The 25,338-nt window shown below is 42.0% G+C and overlaps 1 long non-coding RNA gene and 1 other non-coding gene across 3 annotated transcripts; both read left to right on the forward strand.

Moving 5' to 3' along the window:
• Positions 1-1,534: 1,534 nt before the first annotated feature.
• LOC145354224 (uncharacterized) lies at positions 1,535-24,557 on the forward strand. 2 transcript variants are annotated; one of them, XR_013888832.1, is made up of 5 exons: positions 1,535-1,767; positions 4,032-4,114; positions 9,678-9,770; positions 14,155-14,341; positions 24,310-24,557. It is a non-coding gene; the product is annotated as an uncharacterized LOC145354224 (long non-coding RNA). The 2 variants fall into 2 exon arrangements; XR_013888833.1 differs by lacking the exon at positions 24,310-24,557 and adding an exon at positions 18,255-18,267.
• LOC145354612 (U2 spliceosomal RNA) lies at positions 14,021-14,204 on the forward strand. The gene has a single exon (XR_013888880.1). It is a non-coding gene; the product is annotated as a U2 spliceosomal RNA (small nuclear RNA).
• Positions 24,558-25,338: the final 781 nt, after the last annotated feature.

Consider the following 25,338-nt stretch of genomic DNA (forward strand, 5'->3'; position numbering starts at 1 on the left):
ACCCATCAAGTCTGCACCAATTGTCTGACAGAATGTCTTACCCAGCCCCTCCCTCCCACCCTATCCCCACAATCCCGCACATTCACCATGGCCATCCATCCGACCTAACATCTTCAGAAACTAAGGGACAATTTAGCATGGTCAGTCCACCTAACATGCACATTTTCGGACTCTGGGAGGAAACCAGGGCACCCAGACGAAACCCAAGAAGACATGTGAAGAGCATGCATACTGCACACAGACAGTCACCCAAGGCCAAAATCAAACCCAGCTCCCTGAGCTGTGAGGCAGCAGTGCTAACCACTGTACCACTACACCACCCTAAACATCTGCAGTAATTTGCTTTTGTCAAAGAACTCTGAATGGTGCAGAAAGGAGTGTCTGGCTGACTGGAGGAAAAATTAGGGAGGGATCATTAAGGATTTCAAACACCAGAATTTAATTTTAAAAAATAATTATAACTTAATACAAGGAAATCAATAATCAGGTGGGTTTCAACCAATCTTTTTAGCAAGCCAAATAAACTAAATCAAATTACTGAGGGGACAAAAGGGGCAGCTCCCAAAAGGAGGGGAACCACGTGAAACAAAGGACAAAGTGGAAAGGAAACTTAAAACATCCTCAAAATGTGATTAAAGGGGTCAATAATGCGCCCCATCTCTGTAGTGCCCAGCAGGCATGGAAAGCATTAACGGTGCCCTTGGACACCGCATGCTCCCTCTCCAGGGGCACCCGGCCACAGATAAAGTTGCAGTAGAGGTGCAGAGAGTCAGGTCAGATGACACCCTCGATCGCCCGCTGCCTGGACTGGTGGGTTGCAACCTAATCCACAAGGCCGTTTTAAACATTTCTCCTCCCAAGTGGGTGGCATGGTGACACAGTGGTTGGCATCGCTGCCTCACAGCACCAGGGATCCGGGTTCGATTCCTGGCTTGGGTCACTGTCTGTGTGGAATTTGCACATTGCGTGGCATTCCTTCGGGTGTCCTGGTTTCCTCCCACAGTCCAAAGAATTGCAGGTTGGGTGCATTGGCCATGGTAAATTGCCTCTTAGTATCAGGGGAATTAGCTAGGGTGAGTGCATGGGGTTACGGGGATACGGCCTGGGTGACATTGTGGTTGGTGCACATTCGATGGGCTGAATGGCCTCCTTCTGCATTATAGGATTCTATGATTCCATAACAACCTAAAATAGATTATTTCCCAGATAAATCATTGTTCTACCCTAGAAAAGCAGGATGCCTTGCCGCTTAATCCGTACACCCGCCATTCGGCACTCTGAACATAAATCCATACATTTAACACTGAACCAACTAATATAAACTCCCAGCTGCTTTCCTACTGGATGTATCACAACCAGGGGAAGTGATGACTCGGCGGAAACTGGTGTAGTGCACTCCGGGAAATGCAGTTCATCTGGCACACTTTCAACTTTGAGTGATTGTTATTTGCAATCTTCAGCCTCTGACATTGCTTCTATTTTTGTTTTGCTTCTTGCCACTGGCATATTCCTGGATGGACCATTTGATGCCAGGAACGCCGCCTGAATAATAAATGGAAAAAATTTGAAAGGATCGCACTGCGCTGTCACTCGCACTCAAAATCCATCCATCCAGCCGACAGAGGTTCGGAGTGTGCAACATCGCTGGGACTACAGATGAACATCTGATCTGTTCTATCCTGGTACTCACTCAGTTTAAACCCCGTTGCTAAATCAAAGCGGAGGACGAGGCAATCGTAGTGTTACAGGATCCAAATAAAGTTACCGGCAAGTAAAAGCATTGCAAAATAAATACGATTTTTTGAACAGCCCGGATTATGAGTGTGGATTTTTGCCTGCGTGTCGCATTTTAATTATAGTATCAGTTACATATTATGTGCAGGAAGTGGCTAGTCTGTACTTATTAGAATTAATTGATGTGTGTGTGTGTCTACATTTGTTTTTGATAAACCGCGCAATATTCAATTTCTTGTCATCAGCGTCTGGGTTTTGATTTACAATCAGCGCTGCGTTTATTTTAAATGCAATATTTGATGTTAGGTTACTGTTCTATTGCGGTAATTGGCTGGGTTTGAAGTTAAGATCAGGCGCTATTAGAACATTTTAAGTCAGTACCTCCATGGTCATGGCATTTCCTGCAAAACTTGCAATTATGAAACCTATTTACAAGATTGCTGCTGGCATTATAAACTGTGTAGGGAACCGCAGCGCTCAGAAGATTAAAGATGTGTTAAGAAATACAAATGCAGACATTCTACCCAAAGGAACTCCTTCGCTCCAATAAAAAAGACTGGCTAATGAGTTCAATTCTAAAATGGGGACAAGACGACAAAAAATAGGCACGGGGACGTGGGGGGGGGGGGGGGGGGAGGGGAGGGGCGAGGGGATGGTTATTCTAAAGTTGTAAATAATAGAGTGAAAATGCGTTAGATTTTCCAATCAGATCTTCAAAATACTGGCCTGAACGCAGAAGTGAAACTTCGTGGTTTGGACTTAAAAATGTATCCTCCCTACATGACGTGAATTTGATCTGATTTAAGATCGATGATTTGTGGGGAAATGTGTTAGGTTTATTGGAATCCATAGGCCATTAAAATGAAAGCAGTCCAGTGTATGAAATCATCATCTGAATGAAATGTTTATTTATTGAGGGTGCTCGGCGAAGTAAAAGTTACAGCAACACGCAGGTCATTTTGGGGAACCTTTATTGGAACGATTCATTCTGAAGTCTCCCCTCTTAGCTCAACACAAGTTGACGCAGAGGAATAGCTCGGGTTTGCTCCGATTTTGGGATTTATAAAGCTGGTCAGAAAATTGGCAAGCAAGGCAGTTTGGGATAGAGACAGTTTTAATGAATAAAGTCAAGCATGCAGCAAATCGGTCTTTACATCACTTTCATTCTGAAAGGAAAAACAGATGTAATTTTAAGAAGGGTGATTAACAGCAACAATAAGTGAATGGATAGTTATTATCAATGCATAATACATTTCAGTGTAATTATAGGCTATCTATTCTGCACCCATCACCGCCCCCGCACTGTTCCCGAACAATACACAACCTGCATTGTTCTTGCAGTTAATGCATAACCCAACCCTTTAAATAAAGTGAAAGTTTGACCTGTCAATTCAGAATGGATTTTTATTGTACAATAATCCAGTAGCCCTGACTGGCACAATTGACGTTAATACTTGCCCCTGTTCCTTCTCAAAGCATTCTCCAGAGTTACTTCCCTTGCCATATAACCCACGTTCTAACTCGTGGGAATCTGCCAGTGAAAGAAATGGGCGTCTGGAGAAAAAAAATGGTTTCGACTTCAGTCTAACCACTGAAGTTTACTAAATCGTGCAATTAAATGTGCCGATTCAGATAGGATGGAGGTGGGGGGTGCTAGCTATACCCTGGTAATGGTAAACTGGTAATCAGTTTACAATCTGACTAATCGTCAGAATTTAGCATTGAGTCAATAATGTGCTTTCAGGATAAACAGTTCAACATTCATAAAAGATGTAATTTGGAGTAGCTGCCTAAATATTACTCCGCGCTGCAAATAGCTGGGCCAGTGTAAAGGATATTTTGTATTCAACCCACTTATTGCAATCAAACTCTGGTCAGGGATGTAGTATTAAAACTCCATTTGAGGTGGGGGGGGGGGGGGCGGGGAGGTGGAAGTTGACGAATTAACACTTCAATTAAAATGAGACCTGCGGCTTTGGCTGTCAACAACTTCTAAGATGTGATTCTAAAGCCCCCCCGCCCCTCCTCCCATTTAGCTTTTCCGGACAGCCATGTCTCGGTTAAAAGCTGGTGTTCGGCCACTACAGGCTTAATCTCATCTCATTAATACAAGTATAATTACCTGCTCCAGGAAGCCAGGTCAGATGGAGTCCTAGCTCAGCGATAACAACACCCGGAGCTCAGTCAAGTCTCCAAGCCAGCTGCCTACTGCAGATAAAATGACAGGCCGTCATTCCGCCAAAAAAAAACATTTTTTTAACTCTTTTTATGGAATAAACTTTTCTTTCCTTCCCTAGAACGACCAACCGTGAATTGCAATTCGTACTAATACGTGAAGCTGGATGATCGACCGTCCTCGCCTTAGCATCAGTGTTCTTAAGTTAGTACTTGGCCCAGATTCTCACTTCTTTTCCAGACCTTCGTTCACCACGTCGGTTGATTCTGTTTCATATTTTAAAAAAATACAGCTTAAGGTTTAATGAAAGCCCACCCGTGTGCAGAGTCGCACCTCAAAATGCAAAGACCCACTGCATTATATTGCTTAGCTTAGTCTATTTTCACGGATATTTCCAAGAATAATCTGAAATCCAGAGAATCACTTTTCAGCAGTTAGTGCTTCACGTTTCTGGCTATTTATTTTCCAATGTGGAACTATACTCTCTATCACAGCAACATTCTTTGTATCCAATGTTCTATATTCTCTTTAATCAGATTTTTAATTATGGCTGGGATGGATTGTGTTACCTGTTTGGTTAGTCTGAGAATCATTCGCTCAGCAGTCCAGATTAAGATGGCCAGTGATCCGGCGGGCGAACAGGTTATAGTTGATACGAGCTCCATGTTACAAAATGGGTGTTCGTCAACTCTCCACTGCTAGTCGTAACCTAAGTTATACCATTAAGCAGAATTAACTATATTTTTTTTTAAATTAGAAACACCACAAAAAAATTAATAATTTCCATAACGCTCTTTTTAATCCTTGCCCTGCGAATGGATGATGTAAAGGTGGGTCTGAAGGTTTACTGTATAGGATGCTAACTTTAAGGGGCTTTTTAGCTTAATGCAAAGTCAGTGCAATCCGAGGACAAGTAAGCGTGAGTTTTACTATAAGGAGGGTATAGTGATGTTCACTTTAACAACACGCCGCTTTTGTTTTCGTGGGGGAGGGCGTAAGGAATTAGGCAGATGTGTTTAATGCAGTGTGCCATGATAATGTCTAACTCCATTTGTATATGGCATAGGGTGGCATGTGGATTTGATTCTCGCTCAGTGTTGGCCTACAGACATCCATATATAAGCATTAGGCACACCATCAATGGATTCCATTGGGAAAAAAAATGCAAATATCAGTCTTTGTAACGGGAGGTTAAAATGAATTGTGTTGAGGTGCTCTGTTAAAAAATACATTTATTTTAACTTCAAACATGCTGAAAATAAACGCATTTCAGCGGATTCTTTCAGCCGGCTCACTCCCCCGTTACGTAATTTGTACCATTACCTCTGGAGGTCAAACGGTTTTGGACTTTTTTTGAGGCTCGGATAGTAGTCATTTTGGGAAGGGAAAGGCGAGAGTGTTTTTTTTCAGAATAGAATCATTGGCTTGTACAAAGCTTGCTCTCTCGGCTGCCACCCCCCTCAAACTGAACTTGGAAGTTAGTTTAAATTAAACAGCACTTCTGTGGTAGAATCGTGCAAGACAGGGGTCTTAAGCAACCTGATAGCCTGTCTAGAATCACAGCCTGTGTACCAAATTGATGGCAATGAAAATGATACCAAAGAGACACAAAAGTACACTTGTTTGCAGATTAATGCAGCCTGAATATCTTTTCAGCCCCCCTTTCTGCATGAATTAACGGGTGCACGCTTCTATCGCTCATGGCTGGAGTCTTAAATTCTCATTATTTGGAAACTTTGATGCTCCAGTCGCAAGGCCTGCTGCACACGAGACTGAAACGCTTCTCTGGATTGGGATAAATGTCGACAATAATAGTTCACTTTCCCAAATAAATTCCCGTTCGCATTGAACTTGTGGGGCCATCAGGTTGAGAATATGTACGATTCGAAGTCTGTCCAATTCTTCCTCCAACACAATTCGGGAATTGTGTTCGTCTAAGGAAAACTTGCACCTAGGTACTTTTTTACGCGAATAAAGTTCATTTCTATCTCAATACAACTCTGGAAAACACTGCTAGAATTCTCAATCTAAACTACATAATCCATTCTACATCACTTGCTGTTGGCAATATACTTTGGAAAGATGAATATACTCGGAAAGAAATACGCAAATTAAACTTGGTGAAAGGACCCAGAGACCACCCTTATGGTTTTTCAGAATCCGACTGACCAGTTATATCCCACAACCCTGGATTGATGCAACACTGAAGGCCCATTGTGCCTGTACACTGTTGTCCTCTCTCCAACAGAAAGACGCTTTCAAAATAAGCAAAGCGCCTCCCAAACTACCTGTGGCATTCGGACCACGGAGTGCAGTGGACATTCATTTATCACTTACTTATTTTAAACTTAATTTTCAGAGATTTGTAGGTTGGGGAATCAATGTTGGATGTTTCTGATGTAGTTTGCATTTCTTTAGAGAACATCGAACTAGACAAAGGCCCATAATTACACAAGAACACTTTTTTTTACCCGAAATAGTTTTGGATAATAAGTGGCATTAAGTTTATTTACTAATGTCACAAGTAGGCTTACATAACACTGCAATGAAGTTACTGTGAACATCCCCTAGTCGCCCGTTCGCCTCTAGGGAGAGTTTAGTACAACCAATACACCTAACCAGCACGTCTTGCAGACTGTTGGAGGAAACCGGAGCACCCAGAGAAAAGTAACGTTGACACGGGAAGAAGGTGCAGACTCTGCACAGTGACCCAAGCCAGGAATGGAACCCGGGTCCCTGGCGTCGTGAGGCAGCAGTGCTAATCACGGTGCTGCCACCGTGCCTATCACAGATGGTTGCTTAATTAAAAAAGACCTCACTCTTAAGGAGATTTTCACGTAACTTCATTGCAATGTTAATGTAAGCTTACACTCCTAAATAGATTTTAAAATGGGATGTAATTTTAAATTGAGCAAGTAGATTCAGTTCCATTGTCCAATATAAACATATTTTGTGCAATTTGATTCAGTTGTGGTGTCTAGTAGAGTATTTATTAGCGAAATATTCAATGTACTGCCCAACAGTATCAGAGTGCTGTGACTTTTTGCTGTTTGACAGCTAAAGAGCAACAAGTTCAAATGAGTTTTTGGGAGCCGATGAAACATGTCCCTTCTTAGGCATTTTTTTGGATCAAGTGCGCTTCGCGGCGGAGCACTGTAGGATTATAATGACCATCTAATTAGAAGTATCACTGTCGTAATCATTCCTTTTATCTCTGAGTCTCCGCAGCCCGATTAAAAAAAAATCAGAATCTCTTCCCACCTGCGTCAGATCTATGGTGAGTCGCGGGTCAAAATCGTTACTGTTAGAAAATATTTAGGTTGATGTCTGAAGCTCATCAGTATAATTAAAGAGAAACACGTCCACGCACTCTAAGCGAGTCGAGGTGAATTATTTGAAGGGGAGAAAGGAGCTCATTCATTTGGTAAAGGATTTACCTGGCTCGCTGCGTTTTATTAATAGAGCGAACAATGGACCTCTTGTCTCGGCCGCAAACAATCACTTTGTTCAGGTTCATCGAGTTGGGCGAGAGGAGAACGGCTTTGAATTCAGTTTCCCTCGTACCTGCAATCTAGTATTGGACTCCTACTACTGATCATATCAGCCCAGTCATAATTTAAAGGCGTGAAAGAGAAGAGAGAATTATCCAGATTCACGACTTGATTTGTCATTTATTTATTTATTTAAATGTCACGAAGGGACCACACACCACAGCTTGACCCGGGAGAAACTGAACATTAGCGGCCTGTCCCACATTTCTATAATATTTCATTTCAAACCAGAGTTCTAACTGGAGACAATGCGTTTTCTTAAATTTACAATTGGAAGATGAACGATATATATTTCCATTAGGGTAAAAGGCGCACACAAGATGATGTTAAGAAGAGGTTCATTAGGCTTTACATATTCTAGTCTCTCCAACCTGGCCTACCCACTCTACCAGGTTAGAATCAGTGAAGGAGCAGATAACTTCAGCCACTGTTTAAACGCAATGTTACTAAGATGAGATGTAGTATCTGTTCTTATTAGTTTAATATCAGAACGGGGGGGGGGGGGTGGTGGTGGTGGTGGTGGGAGGGGAGACATCTGAACAAGTTTGATATTTAACAGGCCTCTGAAGAGAGCTCACCTCAAGTCGGTCATCCGACCCGAGGAGAGATTTAGTGAAATTAGGGGGGAACGTTAATTTGTTAGTCACAAGTAAGGCTTACATTAACACTGCAATAAAGTTACTGTGAAATTCCCCTAGTCGCCACACTCCGGCACCTGTCCGGGTCAATACACCTAACCAACACGTCTATCAGATTGTGTGAGGAAACCGGAGCATCCGGAGGAAATCCACGCAGACACGGGGTGAACGTGCAAACTCCACACGGGCAGTGACCCAAACCGGGAATCGAACCCGGGTCCCTGGCACTGTGAAGCAGCAGTGCTAACCACAGTGCCGCCCACTAAACAACAACCCAGTTTCAAATATTCAAGACCAATGATCAAGTTTAATCAAAATGCTTCTTTTGCTCCCAAATGTTGACACGACTTCATGCTGCAATGATGTACTGTTAACGTTTCAACAAACCACTCCCCAATGCCTTCAACACTAAGACGGTTGTGCAGAACTGGGGCAACATTTGCACTGTTGATGTTTTAACTGCTGCTTACAGACCTGCTCCATATTTCTCCATTGCCCCGCTTGTTGTTTGAAAGTGTACAAAACCCGTTGGCGCATCTAATCCCTCCCCCCGGAGATCTAAGCTAATAAGGGAATATTCATATCATTATCTTCAGGGAATTCACTTGCCATCGAAGAACTGTGCGTCCATTACTTTAGAAAGGACAGGTTTTGTGAGCTTGCATTTTCAAAGGTGATGTCATGGGGACTAGCTGTGTGTGCACGTACCAATTTAAACCCCTACAATTACCCGCTGAATAAGATATCAACGTCAAGTTTCGAGTAATAATATGTCTGTAGAATAGGGACGGCGTTATTAATTACCTCGTTTGGAAGACAGGATGCAACTCAAAGACAAGGGTGAGTAGATTTCATGACCATTCCTCCAATTAATTAGGATGACTAATCCCCCCGTCGCCCACCTGCAATAACCTAAGGATTCCACCCCCCGCCTCCCCTCCCCCCGCCCCCTCCTCGGCCAGGGCATTTAGCTGATACTAAAATTAAGAGGATATTAGAATGAAATAGTCAAAAACATATCATCATCTTAATGTTTGACCTGGGAATGATTATTGGCGGATTAACAGACAAGGTTTGGAGTCCGCCATCACTAGACTTCCTTCCCCCACGTTCATTGGAAACTAGAAATCTTACATCTGACCAAAAAACACATTACTGAAAAATATAGTTTTGTTTACTCCTCTACGTGGTTAAAAAGTCATTTCGAGGCTGTTTTACCGCCAAACAAAATCCCCAGCAACATGTTTAAAAATCCATCAAATTTTATGACATCCAAGTTTTACATCTGTTAGTATTCATTTCTGGCCAATATTGGAATGTGTTGTTTCTTTTCAAATTGCTCTTAATTCAAGTAATTTATCACTAAACAGAGATCGAGGGATTACTTATCTTGAACTAATTAGACTTAAAACCACAGAAATCATCTCCTTGCACAGGCTAGTGGAACCTGCTTTAAACCCATCCACTCGCTGCTTTGTGTCACTGAGACATGATAATAAAGCCATGAATACCCTATTGAGTGTAGATTAGAGGATCGCAACTAATTGGTCAATTGGCTAATTGTTCTTTGTTAATTAGCTGGTGCAGAGAAACAGATGGATCCAGTGAATGACCGCCAGGATTTCCGAGAAATCGTTGCGTTACTGAATTCAGCAGGGCCAGTATGATCAGGCGAGTGCATTAATCCTCATCCAAATTGCGCCTTGCAACGGTTGAGATGAACTGTTTATTTTCCTATTACATTGTCGATTTCCTTAGCCCCACCCCATCTTCTGATTAACGGCACTTTCTGTGAGAATTTTGTTTAGTCAGGAAACACTTTTTTAAACTTTAAACGTTGTTTATAGATTCCAATCATGGATTTTTAAATTTATTTTGTAGTAAATGCGTGGGGTAGATGAGATTCGATTATTGTCAGTGTATTAATAGACAGTGAAAAATATTGGTTCTTGTGCTCTGTACAGACTCTTTTGGCGAGTGGGTGCAGACTTCATGGGCCGAATGGTCACCACCTGCATTGTAGGCGTTCCATAAACTGGGTTTACCTTGCAAGGCACTTGCAGCTGTAGCCCATTCCTAGTTGCCCTTGAACTGAGTTAAGGGCAGTTAAGTCAACCAAAACAGTAAAGGCTGAGGAACTCAGCAGGTTTGGCAACCTCTGTGGAGAGAGAATAGAGCCACTGTTTGAAGTCTGGATGACCGTTTCTCACCCTTATGCTCTCCATGGATGCTGTCAGACATGCTGAGTTTTTCCAGCATTTTCTGTTTTTGTTTCAGATTCCAGCATTATTTTGCTTTTATCTAACCGCACTGCTGTGAGTTACCTGTAGTCATGATGCTGAGATGCTGGTATTGGACTGGGGTAAACACAGTAAGAAGTCTCACAACACCAGGTTTAAGTTCAACCCAGTTTATTTGATGGTAATCCCACAAGCTTTTAGAAACGGTATTCCTTCTTCAGGTGTGTGGAAGGTTCTGACCCGAGAAAGGCATATAAAGACACACACTGTTTACAGAATACTGATTAGAATGCAAGTCTTTGTAGTTAATCTGCTATTCAAGTCTTAAAAGATGCTCCACTCACATTGTCTGCATCTTTTAAGATCTATTATCACAGCAGGCAGTTATTCCACACCCCAACCACTTTTAAGTGAAGAATCTACCTCGGACATCCCTCCCTTATCTCCCACCGTGAGCCTTATAGTTATGTCCCCTAGTAACAGCTACATCCACCAGAAGAAATAGTCTCTGCACGTCCACTCTATCTATTCCCCTTATCATCTTATAAACTTCTAAGTTGCCTCTCATCCTCCTCCACTCTAAAGAGAAAAGCCACAGCTCCCTCAACCTTTCTTCAGAAGACCTATCCTCCAAACCAGGCAGCATCCTGGTAAATCTCCTCCGCACTCTCTCCAATGCTTCCACATCTTTCTTATAGTGAGGTGACCAGAACTGCACACAATATTCCAAATGTGGTCTCACCAAGATCCGGTATAGTTACAGCATAACCCCACGGCTCTTAAACTCAAACCCCCTGTTAATAAAAGCTAATGCACTGTAAGCCTTCTTCATGGCTCTGTCCACTTGAGTGGCAACCTTCAAAAATCTGTGGAAATGAACCCCAAGCTCTCTCTGTTCCTTTATGTTCCTCAGAATCCTGCCGTTGACCCTATAATCCGCATTCAAGTTTGTCCTACCAAAATGAATCACCTCGCACTTATCAGGGTTAAACTTCATCTGCCACTTTTCAGCCCAACTCTGCATCCTATCGATGTCTCTTTGCAGCCTGCAAGAGCTCTCCACCTCATCCACTACTCCACCAATCTTGGTGTCATCAGCAAATTTACTAACCCACTCTTCAGCCCCCTCTTCCAAGTCATTGATAAAAATCACAAATAGCAGAGGACCCAGCACTGACCCCTGTGGTATACTGCTGGTAACTGGCCTCCAGTCTGAAAATTTTCCCTTTACCACCACCCTCTGTCTTCTATGACACAGCCAGTTACTTATCCAATTGGCCAAATTTCCTTCTATCCCACATCTCCTTACCTTCTTCATGAGCTTACCATGGGGGACCTTATCAAACGCCTTACTAAAATCCATGTATACGACATCAACTGCTCTACCTTCGTCTACACACTTAGTTACCTCCTCATAAAATTCAATCTTATTTGTGAGGCAGGACTTACCCCTCACAAAACCGTACTGACTATCCCGTGCTGACTTTTGCTGGTGCTGAAGGAAGAAGAACCCCAAGCCCACGCCTCCCCCAATATTTACTACCAGTCTGCGTTCCAGGCAAATGGACAATCTACTGAACAAAGGTAGTTTGTCCTTAAATTCGGCAGAATTTAGGGAAACTCTTGCTTTAAAGTTTTCTGTCTAAAAGTCCTCCATGTCTTTCTCTTTTTGGCTCAAAGTTTAGCAAAAAAACATTTATGGGATGTGGACATCACTTGATGGGCCACTGTTTATTGCCTTATCTAATTACCTGCGAGAAGGTGGTGTTGAGCCACTTCTTGAATGCTGCAGTCCATGTGGTGTAGGTACACTAGCAGTGCTGTCAGGGAATTCCAGCATTTTGATCCAATGATAGTGAAAGAATAATGATATATTTCCAAGTCAGGATGGTTTGTGACTTGGAGGGGAACTTTCAGGTGGTGGTGGTCCCATCCGGCTGCTGTCTTTGTCCTTCTAGAGGTTTGTGGTTGTAGGTTTGGAAGGTGCTGTCTAAACAGGATTGGTGAGTTCCTACAGTGTACCTTGTAGGTGGTACACTCTGCTGCTTCTGTGCATCAGTGTTTACATGGGGTAGCAATCCAAACAGCCTGTTTGTTCTCAGTTCTGCTGAAGGGTTAACAAACCTGAACTAGTAACTCAGTTTTTCACTCCACAAATGCTGACTGACCTACTGAGTATTTTCAAACATTTTCAGTGCACATCAAAGTCAGAGCTCAATCTGAAACCAAATGACAGTCTCACACTGGAAGGTGGATTTGGCTTTTTCTTTAGTTTTCAGCATGGAGTATGGAGCCATTGCTCTCCAGTTTTTATGGGTTAGAAAATTGCATTAAATCTAACCTGACAGGTCATTTCACCAGATGATCAAAGTTAGAAATGTACTCCTTATAACATTTAGTATTGTCTGAAGTGGGAGTTCTTTATACACAGTGTGCTCTTGAGGTATGTTTATGCTGCATCCTTGGTGTTGCCATGAAGCAGTTTCAACAGTGATACAACAATGATGTTACAGCATAACTCTAGATGGAATTGCAGCTCAACTCAGCTTTACAGCCAGCTGAGACAACTGGACTTGATGGGTAACATCTAGCACATGAAGTATACAGATTCAAAATGGTACCAAAACTGATTGAAAATAATCAAGTCTTTTAGATCTGGTGTGGACTTTAAACATTTGGAGATTTATTACATCATTTTGTATAAATAGTAGCTGCAGTGTAAATACTCCATGAAACCCCTTGGGCTGCATAATGCTTTTTTTAAGTTCATTATGGGATGTTGGAATTGCTGGCTGGGCCAGCATTTATTGCCCATCCCTAATTGCGCTGGAACTAGTAATTTAGAGGGCATTTAAGAGTCAACCAAATGGTTGCAATTATTGCCAAGTCGTCTCTTAAACTACATTGCTAATCTTTTTAAGAAATTCCCTCGAACATTCTTGATCTGTGTTCAGTCAACACATTTAAGTCATGCCAGTGTCTGTTCTGTTTCTGTTGGTAGAACTCTTGCCCTTAGTTCAGAAGGTTGTGTTTAAGTCTCTCATCAGCTGTGGGCACATTACCAAGGAAGTGCTGCAGTACTGAAAGTGCCACCTTTTGGATGAGATGTTAGTGAAGATCTATTTGACCTCTCAAATGGACCTAAAAGAACCCATGACACTATTTTTGAGGAAGAGCTGTCAAATTGTTCCCAGCATCACGGCCAATATTTATCCCCTTGATTAACATCACTGCTGTTATTGCTGTGTGTAAATTGGCTGTTTATAGTTTGATGTTACACCATGCTATCCAAAGCAGGCAAGTAGTGGTAAAGTACATTGGGACATCTGGTAATCACAAAAGGTGCTACTTAACTGCAAGTCTTCTAATGCAATTAGGAGTTGGTGATAATGGGCCAGGGTTTCTGATTGTTCAGTGACCTTTACTGGAAGTGTGCCTGTATGAATGTTGGATGAAATCAGGAATGGACTCAGCAGTAGTGTCCCAGGATCAACTAGGCCAGTGATGTCCACAATCACGGCTTACAAATGAACAATAGCCACTTGCCAAATGCACTGGAGAGAAACTAACATTTGTTTGAACCAAACTCCACCAAGTGTCACAATCTTTAGGAGAGAACAGAAACCTGGTATCCGACAGAGGTGGCAGAAGGACTTCATTAGAACATGCTGGGAGAAGTCCCTTGCTTCTTGGCCTTTTGGCTAAGATCAAGTGTAGTATGCTGCAGAAGGTTAGGGTGCAAGGAGTTGGGGGTAAGGTGTTGTTTCTGTACTGCTCTTGATTCTAATTGATGTAAGCATTCTGTTTGTTTGCAGTTGTGATTCTTCATCATTTCCTCCACTGCCTCTATGTTGTGGTACCACCCCTGATTTATTTATTCATTCACTGGCTGGGCCACCATTTATTGTCCATCCCTAATTGCCCTTGAACTGAACAGCTTGCCAGGCCATTTAGGAGTCAACCGCATTTGCTGTGGATCTGGCGTCACATAGGCCAGATCAGGTAAGGATGGCAAATTTCCTTCTCAGTTTTTACAACAATGGTTTCTTGGCCATTTAATTCTAGATTTTTATTGAATTCAAATTTCACCATCTGCCATGGTGGTATTCGAACCCAGAGCTAGATTACTGGTTCATTCTTCCCCAGTGTGAGCGAGAATATTCCTTCAATGATTTGTCCTGTTGTATCTACATTGGACCCTAAGTACTCCCTGATACCCTAAGCTTCATTCTTGATCCATGTTTTCTCATCCATATGATGCCACTCTGTAAACATGGGGTCCACTTTCAGATGTTAGTGATATCCAGCTTTCCCTTGCTACGGCAACTGTTGAGTAATGGGTGAATCAACTCTCTGCTTCTCTGTTAGCGAGATTGATGCCTGCCAGAAACTGTGCATCTTAGATGCTTATTCTAATTTTACTCAATAGCCTAGATGCTTGCTTAAACTGAATTCAATGATGCATAAACTGGGCATCCTGCTGTGCCCTGAACTTAATTTCAAATCTCACAACCCACTCCTTATCTGTCCCCTGCCCCATTTCATGCCCTTTAAAAGTTGTGGGTGATTCATTGGTTCCACTTCCTCTTGTCACCACCACTGCCATCAAATTGCAAACAATACAGTACTGTATTTACAGAAGAATAATTCTTGCACTTTCCAGGCTAGCTGCCAGGGTATAGTGATGAGGACCATTTTCAGTGGCGTAAATGTAAAATGTAGGAATATGAAATGAGTTCCAATCAGAATGTTGTGGGTTCTCTTGAGTATTAAGTAATATTGAGTATTGAGGCTTAAGACTCATGAAATTGCAAGCCAAAGAGGTTTGGTTCAATCAGAGAGTCATCAGCACAGGGCTTGGGGATGATGCTTAGTGTTCTGGGCAGATGCATTTAAAGCAAACGCTAGTTGCATGTTTCAATGATTACGAGGCTGGCCTGAAATGTGCGCTTGATGAATCCTCTTTTTATTTCAGTATGGCAATATTGACAATAGCTATTTCACCCCACACTTAGCTGGTTGTTTTATTTTTACTTAACTGGGGTAATTAACACTTTGCATCATGGATCACATGACCATATGGAGGGGGTGTTACAAGTGCTAATTAATTAATTAGACAAATCTTAATTGGACAATTCTCACCATCTCAATTTGATTTTTTTTTACTGATTTTCAAAATATTCTAAGAAAATAGAAATGTGTAGGATGTTAACCTATTGTGTACCTTTTGCATTAACTTGGCTAATAGTAGGCAAAAGCCAGGCAGAATGAGTGGTGTGCCATAGGGATCAATGCTGAGGCCTTAACTATTTATAATCTGTATTTGTGACTTGGACATGATGAAGAGAATGAGTGTACAATTGCTAAACCTGTGACAACAATAGATAGGAAAGTAACTTGTCAAAGGGATGTGATGGGCACGATCTCAACAGCCACTCATGCCACACTCCCACTGCAGTGAGGTCAGAATTTGGTGGCCAGCCACATCGCTAATCGCAGTGTGTGAAAGGTGGTAAGATTCTGGCCACTGAGTCTTGCAGCAAAGGAATATAGATAGGTTAAATGATACATTTGCCAATTTTTCCCCAATGCTCCAAAATGTGAACTTGTCCATTTTGGCAGGAAGAACAGAAAAACAGCATATTATTAAAATGGAGAGAGATTGCACGACTGTGATACAGAGGGATTTGGGTATCTTGTTATATGAATCACAAAGTTAGTTTGCAAATATAGCATGTGATTAGGAAGGGAAATGGAATGTTATTGTCCATTGTAAGGGTAATGGAATATAAAAATAGGGATGTTTTGCTGCAGTTGTACAGGGCTTTGGTGAGATCACAACTAGAATACTGTGTACATTTTTGATCTTATTTAAGAACACAGCATTTGAAGCAATTCAGAGAACTGAACTGATTTCTGGAATGGGGGGGTGTTCTTATCCTTTTGAGGAAAGGTTGGACTAGTATATATTGGGTGTTAGAAGAATGCAAGATGATCTTATTGAAACATGTAAGGTAACTTGACAATGTTGAAAGAATGTTTCCCCCAGGGGGGAGAGACCAGAACCAGAAAACACACATTTAAAAAAAATTAATGGGTCTTCTGTTTAAGATGGAGTTGAAGAGGAGTTTCACCTTTTGAAGGTGGGTGAGGTGATACCGCTGTGGTTAGCATGGCTGCTTCACAGCACCAGGGACCCGGGTTTGCTTCTCAGCTTAGGTCACTGTCTGTGTGGAGTCTGTATGTTCTTCCCATGTCTGTGTGGGTTTCCTTGCACAAGCCCAAAGACGTCCACTGGCCGTGCTAAGTTCTCCTTCAGTGTATCCGAACAGGTGCTGGAGTGTATTGACTAGGGGATTTTCATTGCAGCATTAATGTAAGCCTACTTGTGACACTAACAAATAAACTTCATGATCCTATGGAACTCTGTTCCCCAGAGAGCAGTAGAAATGGAGACATTGAATATTTTTAAGGTAGAGGTAGATAGATTATTGACTAACAAAGGGGGTCAGAGGATAGGAGGGTAGGCAGGAAAGTGATGTTAAGACCACAATCAGCCATGATCTTATTGAATGGCTCAGGGGCCATATTGCCTAAGCCAGCTCCTAGTTTGTATGTAAAGCAGATGTATTTTTTGTAAATATTTTAATGAGTTTTTTCTTTCTTTAAACAAAACACATAAAATTGGTACAGTACAGTACAATCATTTCACTGTTTAAAAATTAATTAATCTAATCTAGCCTTTCAACATAAAGAATAAATGGATGAAGAGAAAAAAAATAGAGAAGGAGTATACACACTCACACGCTGCATGTTCTATAACAAAACCTTATAGAAGTAAATCTGACACTATGAACCTAAATACTTAAGGTAGGGGCCCCACACACTTTGGAATGAATCGACTTAGATCGAAGTGTACAAGTTATAAATTCCATTGGAACACACTGTAGTAATTTTGCGCCAAAGATGACTTGTCATTGATCCAAGAACATAAAAACAATTTATTGTGCTGCAAATGTTAGAATATTATACAACCTTTTCTCATTATCACATTTACCTAGAAGCCCCAGAATCAAAAACCTAGAATCCATCTCCAAGGTCATATCAAATATTTCTTCCAGCTCTAAGTATACCTGACCAATAGCTTTTTTTTGATCAGACACTGTGGGCAGAATATTTTCAACAATAAATTACTAGGATTTTTAACATTCTCTATTTCTGTTTCAGCAAGTTTCAATTCGAATTGCAGCTGTCACCATACTGTCTTACACTTTCTGTTGGTCACATAGAAAATGTCCAATCTTCTTGCAAAAGCTTTACAGATCTCCCACAGGATGGAGGGGTTGACTTTAGAAAGAGATTTGATTGGATTAAAAAGATCAAATTCAGATTTAAAATAAGAAATAAAATTGGGATCTTTGCGCAGAGATGTGTTAAATCTCCATAATCCAGATTTCAAATCCATTCCTTTGAATGAAAATTGCAGAAAGGCAGCAGCATGATCAGAAATCACAATACTGACTGTAGAACAGAAAATCACAATGTAAAATTGTTTTTGGTGTGAAAATAAATCAATTCTGGTTTGCATTGGTGGGGAGAAGAGAAGCTGGTGACCTCTTTGTCCTTGGGGTGTAATGTTCTCCAAACATCCCATTCCATCGCATACAGACATTAATGCCTTCGCCTAATGTGTAGATGGATTCCTAGTTACAGGAAGTTTGTCAAAAGACTTAGGTGGCAGTTGAAGTCTTCTCCTATAAATTAATTTGTTGTTGCTAATTCAGTAAAATTCATAAAGACTTTAGCAATAAAATCAGGAAATTAATTTGGAGGGTCAGAAACACTGACTATAAAAGACTTTTCCATGCAGTATTTCTTTGATATCATTCTTCTTGCCCCTTTATCTTTCACACAGATCTCGAGTCTAAGAACATAAGAACATAAGAACATAAGAAATAGGAGCAGGAGTAGGCCATCTAGCACTTCGAGCCTGCCCCGCCATTCAATAAGATCATGGCTGATCTGTTGTGGCTCAGTTCCACTTTCCCGCCCTCTCCCCATAACCCTTAATCCCCTCGCTTATCAAGAACCCATCAACCCGCTTCTTAAAAATATTTAGCGAGGCAGCCTCCACCACTTCAACGGGCAGAGAATTCCAGAGATTCACCACCCTTTGAGTGAAGAAGTTCCTCCTCAACTCCGTTCTAAACCGCCTCCCCTTTATCTTGAGGCTGTGCCCCCTAGTCCTACTGTCTTTTTTGAGCGGGAAGAGTCTCTCCACCTCTATCCTATCCATCCCATTCATCATCTTATACGTCTCAATGAGATCTCCCCTCATTCTTCTAAACTCTAACGAGTACAAGCCTAGTTTATTCAGCCTCTCCTCATAGCTCAATCCCCTCAACTCCGGTATCAGCCTAGTAAACCTCCTCTGCACTCCCTCCAGGGCCAAAATATCCTTGCGCAGGTGCGGCGCCCAAAACTGCACACAGTACTCCAGCTGCGGCCTCACCAATGCCCTATACAGCTGCAGCAAGACCTCCCTACTTTTATATTCAATCCCCCTCGCTATGAAGGCCAGCATCCCATTCGCCTTCCTGACCACCTGCTGCACCTGCAAGCTGGGTTTTTGCGACTCATGCACAAGGACCCCGAGGTCCCTCTGCACCGTCGCCTGCTGCAGTTTTTCGCCACGTAAGTAATAGTCCTTCCTACCATTCTTCCTACCAAAGTGGACCACCTCACACTTGCCAACATTAAATTCCATTTGCCATTTCCTGGCCCATTCGCCCAGCCTATCTAGATCCTTCTGCAGACTCTCCACACCCTCCGCACAATTTGCCTTTCCCCCAATCTTGGTGTCATCAGCAAATTTCGACACCCTGCACTCGGTTCCCTCCTCCAGATCATCTATATAAATGGTAAATAGCTGAGGCCCCAGCACCGACCCCTGGGGCACCCCACTAGTCACCAACCGCCAATCCGAATAGCACCCATTGACCCCCACTCTCTGCCTCCTATTTGACAACCAATCCTCTATCCACGCTAACACCCTACCCCCAACTCCACGTCCCCTGACCTTCTGCAATAACCTCTTGTGAGGTACCTTGTCAAACGCCTTCTGAAAATCCAGAAAGACCACATCCACCGGCTCTCCTCTATCCACTGCCCTAGACACATCATCATAGAACTCCAGTAAATTTGTCAGACACGACTTCCCTTTAATGAAACCGTGTTGCGTCCGCCCTATCAAGCAATTCCCTAAATTGCTGGTTTTTGTTTATCAAAACCATGGCCGTTTGGATACTAGTCAAAAAGGAGGCAGAAACTACTTGTCCAACTTATTCCTGCTTCAGTTTCAGATGTTCTTTATCATCCAAGTTGAATCTCTATCAGTGCTATATCAACATCCTCCTATTTGAGGAGAGATGAAATCAAATAGATTTTAATAGATGTATTTCCAATACATTCCATGAGCAGATTTTCAGTGTAGAAACTACCATTACTCTGAAGGGTCATCCAGACTCAAAACCTTAGCTGCATTCTCTCTCCATAGATGCTGTCAGACCTGCTTAGATTTTCCAGCATATTCTGTTTTGTTTCAGATTCCAGTATCCGCAATAATTTGCTATCATCATACTGCCAGTACTTGTTCAATAAAGTAGAATATCGATTCATAAAAAATTAACCAAGACATTGACTTTCACTTCTTGCCTGGGTGTACACCAAGCCTCACCTCCCACATTCCCAGTTATACAAGAAGCACTAACAATCTATTAAATTGTTGCTTTCCAACAAATTAACCATGTCTGTCTGTACCCTCGCAAGAATACCGGTTACCAGCTAACGATACTCTAAACTCAACACAAGAACTATTTTAAACAACAGAACAAAATTTGCTCTAAGGGAGTTTTCTTCACTGAATGTGAGGCCTTGTTTGACTGACCAAACATGCATTCCATGTTCAGGATCAGGAGCCTCTCTCTTCAAAACAAAAATTCAAAATATAAAGCGAGCAAGGCACCATCTTTGTAACTTAACCTTACCTATTGAGACTGAAGTCATACACTCACCCCCCACCAGTAGCACCAATGATATTTAACATTAATGAGAAGAAAACAGGTATGTACAAAATTATTACAAGTATAGTTCTGACCCAGCCTTAGTATTGTACAACCTGCAAAGCATGTTCTGTGCTCAAAAAAGTGAAGAATGTTATTCAAATGTACAGGCCGCACCATCTCTTAAATACAATATTTATTGAATGAATCATAGAAACCCTACTGTGCAGAAGGAGGCCATTTGGCCCATCAAGTCTGCACTAACAACAGTCCCACCCAGGCTTATCCCCACATATTTACCCCATTAATCCCTCTAACCTATGCATCCTGGGACACCTTAGCAGGCACTTAGCCTGCTTGTCTTTGGACTTTTCAGTAGTTTTCAATTACTAGTTCATCCTATTGAAATGATGAATATAATTACAAAATAAAAAGAGTAAAATAAAGAGAAATATATGGTCAATTGCAGCCTGTTGTTAATATCATGCAGCTGAGACATTCCGCCTTCCACGGAATTTTAAAGTTTGTTTATTTGTGTTACAAATAGGCCTACATTAACACTGTAATGAAGTTGCTGTGAAAATCCCCTAGTCGCCACACTCTGGCGCCTGTTCGGGTACACTCAGGGAGAGTTTAGCATGGCCAATACACCTAACAAGCACGCCTTTCAGACTGTGGAAGGAAACCGGAGCACCCAGAGAAAATCCATGCAGTCAGGAACCTAAGCCTGGGCATCACAGTAGCACAGTGGTTAGCACTGCTGCTTCACAGCTCCAGGGTCCTGGGTTCGATTCCCGGCTCGGGTCGTTGTCTGTGTGGAGTTTGCACATTCTCCTCAGGTCTGCGTGGGTTTCCTCCAGGTACTCTGGTTTCCTCCTACAGTCCAAAGATGTGTGGGTTAGGTTGATTGGCCATACTAAGAAATTGCCCCTTAGTGTCCAGGGATGTGTAGTTTAGAGGGATTAATGGGTATGATATGTAGGGATATGGGGGTAGGGCCGGTGGGGTTGTGTTTGGTGCAAACTCAATGGGCCAAAGGCCCTCTTTCTACACTGTAGGGTTCTATGATTAAGCCAGGAATCGAACCCTGGCCTCTGGTGCTATGAGGCACCAGTACTAATCACTGTGCCACCCTCATGGAAGCCATGGCTTTAGCTGGGTATCAAATGTTTTGTAGAGTTGTTGAGTTTGACTCTGTGTAGCTGGATACTTTCAGCCATTCTGTGCTCCAATGGCCTTGGGTCATCTTCTAACTGTCAAAACCCTTGCGTGAGGGGGATTGAATATAAAAGTAGGGAGGTCTTGCTGCGGCTGTATAGGGCATTGGTGAGGCCGCAGTTGGAGTACTGTGTGCAGTTTTGGGCTCCGTACTTACGCAAGGATATTTTAGCCTTGGAGGGAGTGCAGAGGAGGTTTACTAGGCTGATGCCGGAGTTGAGGGGGTTGAGCTATGAGGAGAGGCTGAATAGATTAGGCTTGTACTCGTTAGAGTTTAGAAGAATGAGGGGAGATCTCATTGAGATGTATAAGATGATGAATGGGATGGATAGGATAGAGGTGGAGAGATTCTTCCCACTCAGAAAGGATAGTAGGACTAGGGAGCATAGCCTCAAGATAAAGGGGGGGCAGTTTAGAACAGAGTTGAGGAGGAACTTCTTCACTCAAAGGGTGGTGAATCTCTGGAATTCTCTGCCCGTTGAAGTGGTGGAGGCTGCCTCGCTAAATATTTTTAAGACGCGGGTTGATGGGTTTTTGATGAGAGAGGGGATTAAGGGTTATGGGGAGAGGGCGGGAATGTGGAACTGAGCCACAACAGATCAGCCATGATCTTATTGAATGGCGGGGCAGGCTTGAAGGGCTAGTTGGCCTACTCCTGCTCCTATTTCTTATGTTCTTATGTCTCCGTTGTATTGCTGGTTAAAAAAATTCTGATAGAAAGAGACCTTCGATTCATCAGAGTGAGGATACACGCTACGTCTAGCTTCCTTCACCACTTTTTGACAATCTTTTGAAGTTGTGAAAATGCATAATTATGGGCTGGAATCATTAGTTGCCCCTAGGCCTCAAAGCAAGTGAACCATATGGCCTTCCCAGTTTAATATGCTTGGCTTCCTTCTCTGTGTTGAGAAAGTGGTATTCAGCTCTCAAAGAAATTAGGTGACAGCTTACTCTCAGCTCCCCCCAGTAAACCAATAATCTGAACGTTTTTCCTCTCTTAAATCATCTAAGATGTTCTGACATTGTGAGCTGTTTTTCGATAGACTATATATGGGCCTCAACTGAGGAAGTTGTGTTTTCCACAGTAAAATTTCTCTCCTCAGCTTCAAGTCTTTTACTGGTATTCTGCAGTTCTATAGCATGAACACTGATGTTTAGCACTAATACACCAAGTTTTTCATCTATGCTAATATCATTGAGGTCACTTACCCACCCGCTCACCATAACCCTTAATTCCTTTACTGTTCGAAAATCAGTCTATCTTCGCCTTAAAAACATTCAAAGAGATAGCCTCAACTGCTTCACCAGGCAGGGAATTCCAAAGATTCACAACCCTTTGTGTGAAGAAGTTCCTCCTCAACTCAGTCCTAAATCTGCTTTCCCTTATTTTGAGTCTATTGCCCTCTAGTTCTGCTTTTACCCGCCAATGGAAACAACTTTCCTTCTTCTATTTTATCTATTCCCTTTATAATTTTGTAGGTTTCTGTAAGATCCCTCTTCACTCTTCTAAATTTCCCCTCATTCTTGTAAATTTCAATGAATATAATCCCAGTCCATTCAATCTCTCTAAGCCAACCTCTCAACTCTCCCCTGCACCCCCTTCAGTGCCAGTGCATCCTTCCTCAAGTAAGGAGACCAAAATAGTACTCCAGATGTGGCCTCGCCAGCATGTTTTGCAGATGCAACATGGCACAGTGGTTAGCACTGCTGCCTCACAGTGCCAGGAACCCAGGTTCAATTCTTGGCTTGGGTGACTGTCTGTGTGGAGTCTGCACGTTCTCCCCGTGTCTGCGTGGGTTTTCTCCGGGTGCTCTGGTTTCCTTCCACAGTACAAAGATGTGTAGATTATGTTGACTGACCATGCTAAATTGCCTCTTAGTGTCAGGGGGACTAGCTAGGGTAAGTGCATGGGGTTATGGGGATAGAGCCTAGGTGGTATTATGGTTGGTGTAGACACGATGGGCTGAATGGCCTCCTTCTGCTCTGTAAGATTCTATGACTCTAACAATGTCCCTATTTTTAAACTCCATCACTGTAGTAATGAAGGACAAAATTCCATTTGCCTTCTTAATTACCTACTGCACCAGCAAAACAACATTTTGCGATTCATGCACAAGGATGTCCAGGTCCCTCTGCACATCAGCGTGCTGCATTTTTTTTAACCATTAAATAATAGTCCATTTTGCTGTTACTCTGACCAAATGGATGACCTCACATTTATTGGCTCATTCAAAACATAACTTATATTTTTTATTCATTTATGGGACATGGGTATCGCTGGCTGACCAGCATTTATTTGCACATCCCTAGTTACCCTTAAAGGACAGTTAAGAGTCAACCATATTGCTATGGCTCTGCAGTCGCATGTAGGCCAGATCAGGTAAGGATGGCAGATTTCCTTCCCTAAAGAACATTTATGAACCAGATGGATTTTTCCTGACAATCAGTAGATTCTTAATTCCAGATTTTTTTATTGAATTAAAATTCCACTGTCTGCCATGGCAGGATTCAAACCCAGGTCTCCAGATCATTATCTGAGGATTAGCAGTTGGGCAATAATACCATTAGGCTATCGTCTCCGCTATGATTGAAGAGGAATATTTAATGTATATGGAATTTGCTATTTGTTCTAAATCTGAAACTGTTTAAATCTGCATTATATTCCAATTTTATATGTGGCATGCTTTTAAGTTTTTATTTAGAATATGGAAACTGAAAATTTAATTGGGGAGATGAGAAACCAGAACTTCTCCAACCACGATTTGGCTACCTGCATGAGGTCGAGCAAAAGAGAGTTCACGTTTTGGCCGTGGAAAATCTAAATGTGTTTGTTATTAGTATTCTTCTGTCTTGCTTAATTAATTTGTAGTTATTTCATTTTTAACTTCTGTGTTTCAATAAAGCATTTGTATAATTTCATATTTAAATGTTTTGTTTCAATAAAGCCTTCATAGCATTTTGTAGTTTCATGGAAAACATTTATTAACAAAAGTAAATGTTATAAATATCAAACTTTAAAACCATATTAACATTTAATTAAACTTTTTACTTTAGCAGCTGCACTATGGCATTTTGTTTAATTGCCTCTTTTTCAAATTTCTTAAAATATATTTTTTCTCTAATACAATCAATAAAATATTTTAGATATTAACACAACAGTTCTGTTGTCTCTAAACAAAGAATGGAGGGGGAAAGGGAGGGAAGGAAGGGTTTGGGTATAAGAACTGGATAGAATCATTAAAACCCTACAGTGCAGAAGGTCCATTGAGTCTTCACCGATAACAATCCTACCTAGGCCCTATCCCCCGTAACCCCATATATTTACCCCACTAATCCCTCTAACCAATCAATCCCAGGAAACTAAGGGGTAATTTAGCATGGCCAATGCACATCCTTGGACTGTGGGAGGAAACCCACACATGAGGAGAATGTGCAAACTCCATACAAACAGTCACCCAACCCCGGTCCTTGGAGCTGTGAGGCAGCAATGCTAACCACTGTGCCACTCTTCTGTGCCTACGTCGAAATCTCAAAAAGGACTTCAGTTAAGAAGCCAAGCTAAAAGCGTGATGCATCAGCAGTGGTGGAACGTGACTCCATGTTTTCAATCTGCACTGGATTCTGCCATAGTTCACATCAACTTGTAGGAGACTTGCACATGTCATCTTAAGAAATACTTTCCTAATGCATTTGAATTAGCCAAATTGCAATAGGATCAAA

Source organism: Carcharhinus amblyrhynchos, chromosome 17 (genome assembly GCF_965287045.1).
Source record: "Carcharhinus amblyrhynchos chromosome 17, sCarAmb.v2.hapA, whole genome shotgun sequence".
NCBI lineage: Eukaryota > Metazoa > Chordata > Chondrichthyes > Carcharhiniformes > Carcharhinidae > Carcharhinus > Carcharhinus amblyrhynchos.